General features: G+C 32.2%; 1 non-coding gene across 1 annotated transcript; it reads left to right on the forward strand.

Moving 5' to 3' along the window:
* The first annotated feature begins 5,942 nt into the window (after positions 1-5,942).
* Positions 5,943-6,014, forward strand: Trnae-cuc. Its single transcript has one exon. It is a non-coding gene; the product is annotated as a tRNA-Glu (tRNA).
* The last annotated feature ends 3,860 nt before the right edge of the window (positions 6,015-9,874 follow it).

Genomic DNA, 9,874 nt, shown 5'->3' on the forward strand with positions numbered 1-9,874 from the left:
TTTATTTTTGCTCTCCACACTTTTTCAATTCAAGGATGTAAAAATAATCTCAATTACAAAATCACACTTCTTTGAAATGATTTCTAATAATATTAGGTATTTCTTTTTAGAATAAAATTCTTGGTGGTGTGGGAAATATTAGCAAATTATCATTATGTAATTTATTATTTTTCCTTTTCAATAGAGCTATTTCAAGTTTTTTTTTTAATAAGGAATGTTGTGTCTGGTGTATGTAGCAATATTATTGATGATTTCGTTCTATATTCTTAGAAATACCTGTAAATATACCTGAGATTGATTGATTGATTTAATTTCCTTTGCCAGGTCTGAAGAGACCTATGGCAAAACATCATGTTACATAAAAGTAAATTCGAATGGCTTTTGTTGGTGGGGAGTCCCTTGCGGGAAGGTCCCCCCGCCTGAATATATAATTTAAGCCGTCAATGGGCCTTACGACTGTCATACTTCAGCCGGGACCGACAGTTTAACGTGCCCATCCGGCCCATCCGATAACATCATGTTACATAAATACATTGCAAACTCAAATCAAAAACAAAAATTGAAAATATAAATAAAATTACTGAGAGATACACCTCTAACTGTAATTTGTGAAGTGTAATACTTCAATTTTGAGCACACCATACCATTTTATTGATTTATAAACTACAATATTGTCAAATGTGAAAATTTTGTTGAAATGCTGAGAAGAAAGCAGTCTTGGCTGATAATGTTATTTCATATTTTTATGTGTCAGTAATGTACATAGAATAAAACATAATTTAATAAATGTGTGAAGTACGAAAATGTAGTCTTTATTTCAAAACTTTGAGACAAAGTGCATTTCTATTTTTCTGATCCTTCTGTTACATTTAGAACATTAGTATTAAAGAATTATTTTTTTTAAACTGAACTCATTCATTTAGAACTGTTCAATGCTTTACAAGTTTTATTTACTATACAGTAATGAAATTATTAAATTCTTACACTACTACCATCAGAACTATAGAATGGTTAAATATGTTTGATTTTCTGCTGATGTATCTTCAATACTGTAATGGCCTATATCAAAATGAACTTTTACAAATTGATATTACCCATTCCTCATCACAGCGGCTAAATTCAAAAGAGACTATGTCTTTTCATCAGATCCTCAAAAATCCTTGTAATAATTAACAGCCTCCTGCCAAAAAAATATGAATGGTTTTCCTCAAATAGGTTTCTTTTGGAAACTAATTCACTAATTTCCATATGAAGAATGTCAGATCCTCAATATCCTTGTAATAATAGCTTACTGTAAACATAAATGAATGATTCCTCTGAAAAGAGGTTTTCATTAGAAACTAACTTACTTGATTATATTTATGTAAAGAATTCAATAAACTCGTGAAATCATAATCCACCTTTGCCAGGATTGTTGGAAGAAATCTGGATCCTCAATAATGCTAAAATCCTAAATTCAGTCTGTATTTTAGTTCAGCGTGAGTAGTGAATTGATCTTCAGTTTAGCTTAAATGAGGCAGGGTGTTCGAGTAATAAAATGTTCAAGACTCGATCATCGTGCTGTTGTCTCTTGTTTTGATATACAGTACTATAATAATATATAGTACTATACCTACGCATATCCTTCCTTCTGCATTCACAAGTATCTCATCGCCGATGAGAGGTTTTCAGACTGTCATGGCAGAGTACTCGAAGTGTCAGGGCTCCACTTGAAAAGGTTTCTCTCCTGACATTAAGATAAAGTGCAATCTTACGTTCAGCAATAGCAGCACAATTTAATGCTTGTTTGTGTCATAATTTCGCCGGTTTTCGTTCAAGTGCTTCTACGTTGATCATCATCACTCAGGATTTCTGTCACTGTTGTTGATGTTGATACTGCTGCATCTTTGTCTTCTACTAGCTGCATCCTTATCAGCTTAATAAATTATAAACAATAGAAAGTTTCTTATGCATTTCTTTCATTGTGCGAGTGCACTTTCTTTTTGAGTAATATTTTGTCATGAAAGAGTTTTAAAAGATTCAATTCTTCTATTCATATGTGCCAGATTTATTCAAATAGAGTATGCCACTCTTGTAGATAGTTGTTTCATTAAATCAGTGAATCTGTAATAAAGTACAGTTGAATATCTGTAATTTGATAAACGAAAGAATTGGCTTATACACGTACGGGAGAGGAAATTCACGAATGACGTCACGCATCATCACGTCTGAACTACTGGATTGACTAACTTGAAATTTTGCACTAATTTGAATTTTTTGAATATAGATTCTCAATTTATCGAGGATGGTTACAGGCCTATTTTGAATTGCTTAAAATTTCAGAAGGTCAAGTTTTTATTTAGACACTTGCGGAGCACGGGTTACCTGCTAGTTTTATATAAATTACACTAGTCTTTGAATAATTATATTTTGTAATAATTATTCATATGGTTGAATTTGGAAAACATTTATTATGAATAGTATGGACTCAAAATGGAATAATAGCGTAGCATAGAATAGGTGGGTAAAATATTATAGATCAATATTTTAAAAATATACCACTCATATCAAGGCATCAAATATATAGCTCTGGAAGGAGCACGTTGAGAGAATGTCCGAAGGAAGAATTCGACTACAAACCCTGTTATACAGGCCAAGAGGAAGAGGGTTTCGGAAGACCATTAAAGAGATGGAAATTTTTTCTCATTAAAATAATAATTATCAACTAAGGCTAGGCGCACACCAGTTAGTCAAGAAAAGACAAGACATGATCAGACACGTTTAGTCACAATACTTCACATAGCTGCTTATGACGCAACTCACTTTGATTAGTCATTGCAATCAGTCTTCATAAGCAACTATGTGAAGTATTGTGACTAAACGTGACTAGTCTTGTCTTGACTAACCGGTGTACGCCCAGCCTAACACTTTATACAAAAATCAATTGTGAGTCGGACCAGGCAAATATGCCTGAAGGTCCTATCCTTGAAGGTAAGAAGAAGATGTGCCACTCATGCAGATTATAAGAATATCAATGCCACTAATGTCCGAGAGGTTTTTTATTCTTGGTAAATATACAGTAATTATTTTATTCTTCTATTGATTCAATGATGACAATAATATTAGACTATATTATTCATATTAGTGGTAGTCAGTGGAGAATTATTAATGGTATGAGTTGATCTGGAGAAGATTTGTAGTTCTAAAGATGATAATTAAATTACAATCCAAGATGTGTCTATTTCCAGTGGGACACTAGATATTTGGACAATAAAACGTGTCTAGATTCATGGCGCGGAGTCGTTCGTGAGTGTAATTAATAGGTGAACTGGGGTCAGGAGATGAGTTGATCTTTGATAGTGGTTTCGCCAAATTGAAACACGAGTAGGAAGATCTAACGATCTCCTACAATTGGACAAAAGTCGTTTAATAGCAATGAGTGTGGAATGGAGCTGTTGCAAAAGAACAGATATGACTGCTGGCTGCTTAATTGCCAATAAAAACTCAATAATCTATTGGCATTGCTGATTGTTGGGGCTTCACATGTTCAAACATTGAGGAGGGTCGAATCGTTGATTAGTGCTTCTTTTCTTTCTAACAATCGGCTGTAGACATCATGACATCATTTATTCATACATTGAATAATACACAAGTTCTAATTGTTTTTCAGAATTCAAGAAAGATGAAAAGTTTGTTAACACAATCATACATTTTTTATTTGTATAATACCCATAGAGCTCACGAAGTGGAAGATGACGAGAGATTGATAAATTAGAAGATGAAGTGATGAGGGAAAATATACTCCGTGCAAAATTACTTTTGACTTGGAGGGACATGCGCAGCAGAGAAAGGTAGGGATACAGCGGCGCGATGTTGCCGTTCTGAACTGGCCAGCGTTCTCTAATTTCCAATGAGTGTTCAGTTGCTCATGATACGCATACTTATGTTTCCTCTCTGGAAGTGCTCAGTCGACTGAGTTCAATCGACATATTGGCAACTGTGCTTCTTCCTGTGACTCTATTCATCACTGTATTCACACTGATCTCCCTCCATCTCTGCGCCGCATATTCTTCAAAGTCAAAAGTAATTTTGTACAGAGTATAAAGTTCAGGTGGTGTATTTATTATTCAATAATTCTCATTTAATTTATCTATCTTGTAAAATTCAGTTCGCTAGAGATTGATTGTGGTATAACGACCGTAACTAGTCTCTTGTAATCAGTAAATAGGTTGATAGAAAAAAACCTTTTAACTGTCCATTGAAAGAGAAATCAATGTTATAACTTGAAATCTTTGTGAAATCAATGTGAATATATTTACAATGTATTGCAATTACTCCTCTACTTCTAAACAGAAAGGTTTCTCAAGTTGTATTAGAAATAAGAAAAACCTTGAATTAAAAAACTTGGGTCTTGTTTAAGTAGACTGCGTAGTATTGACGCAGTGTTGAAATATTGAAGAAAATTAGACAATTAGTGAAGAAGTGAGAAAAAGTTAATTTCATTAGCTCTTGAAGAAATTGACATTTGTTCTTGAGTATTTAAAATTTTTAGTGCCTCTTTTCTGCGATCTCTGTTCTCTATTGGTGTATCTGGACTCTATTTTTCACTTTTTCCTTTTTCAATACTCATGTATTGTAGTTTATTACTCAGACAACTGTTGGACCCGGCTGAAGTATGACAGTCGTAAGGCCCATTGACGGCTTAAATTATATATTCAGGCGGTGGGACCTTCCCGCAAGGGACTCCCCACCAACAAAAACCATACGAATTTACTTTTTTTACTCAGACAATTTTTCTTAGAATAGAAACCTGAAAGATTCCATTGTTGATCTAACATTTCTGTATAATTCTTATGCACTTTAGTCAGGCATTAAATATAATTGGTTGTTGTTTAATCTGTTTGAAATGCACATTTAGTTTTTGGAAATGTTTACTGAGCAGCAGAAGAACTCCAAAAATGTTTTAAATAATCCCTCACTCATCAATCATTAGATAAAAGTAATCTCTAGTCCTGAATCCTCAACTACGGAACTACCTACTGTGCGTTTGTCAAGTAGTGAGAAACATCAATGGTATAAAAAAGTCTATTGGAAGAACATTATTTAAATAGCCGTTCTATTGGCTTGGTTAAGTCACAAATAAATCGTCTGTTCTTTGAGAAAAACCAAACTCTTAGGAAGAAATAAACGACCACCGTTTGCCAATGGATTTGAATCTGGCTGAGTACCAAATTAACAGCCTCAAAATCAAACAGAGTTCAAGCATCAGTAAACAAAAGATAAGAACGTCTGGTAATTATATGAGGAACAAAACACTGTATTTTAAAGACAAAAGTGTGTGGGATATTGACAAACGGGAACAAATTGAAACAATTGTTATATCTGTTGTAGGTTTTAAAAATAAAGTAACATTGGATTATTTTAATTAGAAATTAGAATACTTTCTGCTCTTGAGATGATCTACTGGCTCAGTGATATCAATAAAACATAATGTAATATATTGAGGGAAAATTACTTGTGGGCTATTGATGAGTTGATGGTGGTGAGTCAGTGAGTGATGTAGTATTTCTCCATAACACAAAGTAAATGTTGTCAAACATTTGACTTTCTAGACAAAATTTTAATTATTCAAGTATCTTAGAGAAAAAATCTCTATTCTTATCCTTATTCTGATCTTATACAACAGTACTGCCAGTAAAGCTCATCCGCTCCTATAAAACAAAGGTGGTGTGGGAATGTACTTTACTCGTATTACACCAGAGAGTATAAAATCTAGAAAGTAATATATATTATAATGAATCTATAATCTATATGTATTTGTAAATAATACAAAAATAATGTAAAAATTACATTCTATACTCTATATCTCACGCGCAATATTGGCGTGATAATCTTTTCGCGTCAATAGCGAGATGATCTTGAACTGAAACTATCAGTTGAGTTTCGTTGGCATTGAAAGCAAGTCCGGTATGGTCTAGTGGCTAGGATATCTGGCTCTCACCCAGAAGGCCCGGGTTCGATTCCCGGTACCGGAATAATTTTTTGCTTTTTGGTTTCCTCTTTTTCAATCAAAATTTTCTCGTAAACTTTATTAATTTTTTACCACTGTAAATAATTTGTTGAATTTTAACCTATAAGTTTTTTCAAAGCTACTACGTTAGACAGTATTTTCACAATATATTAAGGTAATAAATAATTAGTGGTTGAAAAAAATATTAATAAATACAGTAAATTAACTTTCTTGAATTGGAAAATCATTATTGCGTTGTAATTGAATATTGTTAAATAATGTAATGGTTCAATTAATAATGTAATGGTTTAATTAATTATTTTAAATAAATAAATCATCATCAATTCATTCAAAATGTATTTATTTTGCACATCAATACAAAAATTATGACAAAAAATAATTGTTTGTTTACATAATTTACTTTATTTATAATTACAAAAATAACTTAATTTGATAAATAAAATAAAATACCATAAACTAAAAAATAATAGAAAAATAAAATGCGCACCCCTAGGCATAAGCCCGAGTGAGGTGTACTAATTTTGTAATAGCATTCACTATAGACTATATCATTCTTTGTTTCAAATATTGTATCCTTGAATATGTTTAATCTTTTTCCTTTTTTCTCATCCGAACATTATGTCATACGGAAGCCGAGACACGTCTTAAACAGTATCACATTAGAAGTTAAAACATATTATATAATACTGTTTTATAATACTCTATAATATCAGGACCTATATAGGAGCAAGGAGGACCTAGTATATAGGAAGTCCTGATAATACTGTGATTGGTTTAAAAAAGTACTCAATCTTTTGGAAAATACTCCTCTTGTATTTGAACATTGCAATAAAATGAACCAATTTATGTAGATTCCAAATTTTTGGTTCATATAATACTATATTTTGGACTCAAAATTGGACAGAAATCATGAAGTGATAAAAATAACCTATTTTTGGACTATTTCTATCAAAATTTGGGAAAGGAACAGTTTTGGGCTAAAAGTCTGTTGTTCCATTCCCAGTCATTCGTTATGAGTTAACAATGATATTGTATCTATGAATGTATGCATGAATAAATTTAGGATACCATTCCTCATTTCAAATAATTCACCTGAAATATGTTTATCTTTTCGCCTTTCCCGGTTTTTTGAAACGGTTGATCATCAGATTAGAAAATGAAAGAAGCTTGTACAGTAGATTGATTACCATACCTCTAACCTATCTTTCTATTGCAAATCAAATAAGTGGAATGTTAATTCACAGTTTTGTAATAAATAAAAACACATTAGAATCTAGGCATTCCAATGTAAGTCATGGAATTATCAATGCGCAATGCTTTCTTGCTACCAGTTCCATACCTGCTGTAGAAAATTGACCATTTGACTTTTTTGCAGTTTTCCTTGAGTTCAATACCGGTATGCAGAGGTATGCATATTGCTTTGCGGTCATGCACCCTTTATTATCTATCTACTCCATGTTCCGTTGATCAATAATTTCTTATTTGATTCATCATACAGGTGCATTCATTTCAGATACCGCATCCACAGATCTTCATTCTACATTCTCGATCAATAAAAACTCAACTTCTTATGACTCAATCACGATAGATGTAGGAAGATTTTGCTTAATCCCTAGGTTGCAGTTACTGAATTAAAAAAAAAATGATAATCATTATTCATAAAATAATTCAATAATGGAAATGACATTTGCAATAAAACTTTAAAATATCTTAATATAATTTTGAATTAGAACAAATTTCGCCACTTATCGTTCACTAGCCTTAAATTATTCAATCTTCTACCCTTAGATAGACAAGCTGAGAAAATTGGAATGTATAAAGTATAATTACTGAATTGCTTATTTATGTATTCCAATAATGTCACATCCGATGTATATTTTTTCCGATCAAACTCGATGAAAATAATCCGATCATTATTTTTCTAGAGTAGAAATAATTACCAAATAAATTACAATAATTCATTTTAATTTATAAACTCAAATTAAAATTGTTTCCCTTTCAAATTAGAGTTAATTACTTTAGCATATTTCTCCTTAATATATGCTCCTTTACACCATCTACCACCTGAGGGCCAAATTCAGTTCAGTGATTATCTAGGCACAACACAATCTCCATAATTGAGCGAAATCAAGTTATTAGTCTAGGCCTAGGGTAATCTCTGTAGACTTCTAGCATAATTCTAGTATAGGTATGATGTTATGCCTACCATCATTTACGAACGGGAGAAGTTGCTGAATTGAACAAATTTTGGGTGGGGCTGGGTTTATGGACACAGCCAGGATTAGCTGCTCCCTGCGGCTAAGTTCTTGAACTCTGATCGCTTCTCCTAATATTTTAATGAGTACAATTTTTATTTAATTTGCTGTTTATATCGTTGTTGGTGTGTAGTTTGAAAGTGTTGTTAGAAAAGTCCACTATCTCCGGCTTTCCGTAGCCAGCGGGTTTCTTCTTAATTAATTTATTTTCTGACATATTTACCGCAGTAGGTCAACACAAGGTAGGTCTGCGCAAAACGTAGCACTTAAAAATAATTGGCCAGTGTCCGATTTCAACTATCAACAGAAGGTAGGAGTGCTTTCATGTGAGTTTATTCGAAATTTGTCCTCATGTATGTAACAATAATGGAAGTGGAGTTGGTCTAGCTTTATTATATTTACCACTTATGTAAGTTTTTTCTAAATGAATGTCTTGAATGGTTAATTCAATTTTATCACTGGTGAAAGCAGTACCAGTCTTGATTGTTACGGATGATGATGAGTCTTGGGATAATTGAAAGGAGCAAGGTTGTACTTTGTACAATGTACATATATAGCCAAATAAAAACATCTCCATTAAGATAGATTTGAACCTATAATATCTCTCTATTCAATTTGAGACTACATACATAAACATAGTGATGATGTCCATGAAGTTCAGGACATAAATTAGAATTTAGAATATTTGGAAATTTTAATACTTGTTGAAAGTATTTTATCTCTATAATTAAAAAGTTTTTTTGTAGTTGATATGCAATATGTTGACATCATAACAATAACTTTATTCCATGGTGTTTTAGTATCTGGCTGCTACCTGTTTCATCCAGCAACCTAATTTAAAAGATCGGCAGGTCTTTTCTTCATTTATTGTGATTTATCACAGTATCATATTGCAGTATATTGGATCACCTACTATCTATTTCTGCTTTGTACTCTCCTGGTGTTGGAGGATTGGAGCATTCTGCTAATCAGGGCTCTGTTACTACCTCATCAATTATTACTTTTGATGAAGGTCCAGTATTATAAAAATGTTATAATTTATATTCAACAACGTATTTCTAACATAATTCAATTGTATGGGAAGAGATATTGTGGTATTTCTTCATAATGACAAAAATAAAAAGTTTCTGATGTTGTGAATATCACTAACTATATATATATATAATATATATATATATATATATATATTATATATATATATATATATATATAATATTTGCTATATAAAGTAGTATTGACAACATCAGAGTCTATCGCCCAGTTACAAAAAGTCTGTTAATTTTTAATCCCGATTAAATGCCATGAGAACCAATCAGAAAATCCTTCTTTCCAAAAAACCTTCTCTGATTGGTTCTAGTGGCATTTAATCGGGATTAAAAGTTGACAGACTTTTTTGCAACCGGGTATTCTTTTCATTTCTAACATTTTCTATTTTCCTGTTCAATACCTTTTCACCGCCATATCAGAGACGAATAATGTTTGGTGTCTTTTCTCTAAGTATCTGTATTCTAATGACCATGCAATCCACTACAGGTAGATTATTTTAAGTCGGAAAACGGAGTTGGTCAGATCCAATGAAGTGTTGGTTGTTGGTGTGTATGTGCTGTAG

Source organism: Nilaparvata lugens, chromosome 4 (genome assembly GCF_014356525.2).
Source record: "Nilaparvata lugens isolate BPH chromosome 4, ASM1435652v1, whole genome shotgun sequence".
Classification (NCBI taxonomy): domain Eukaryota; kingdom Metazoa; phylum Arthropoda; class Insecta; order Hemiptera; family Delphacidae; genus Nilaparvata; species Nilaparvata lugens.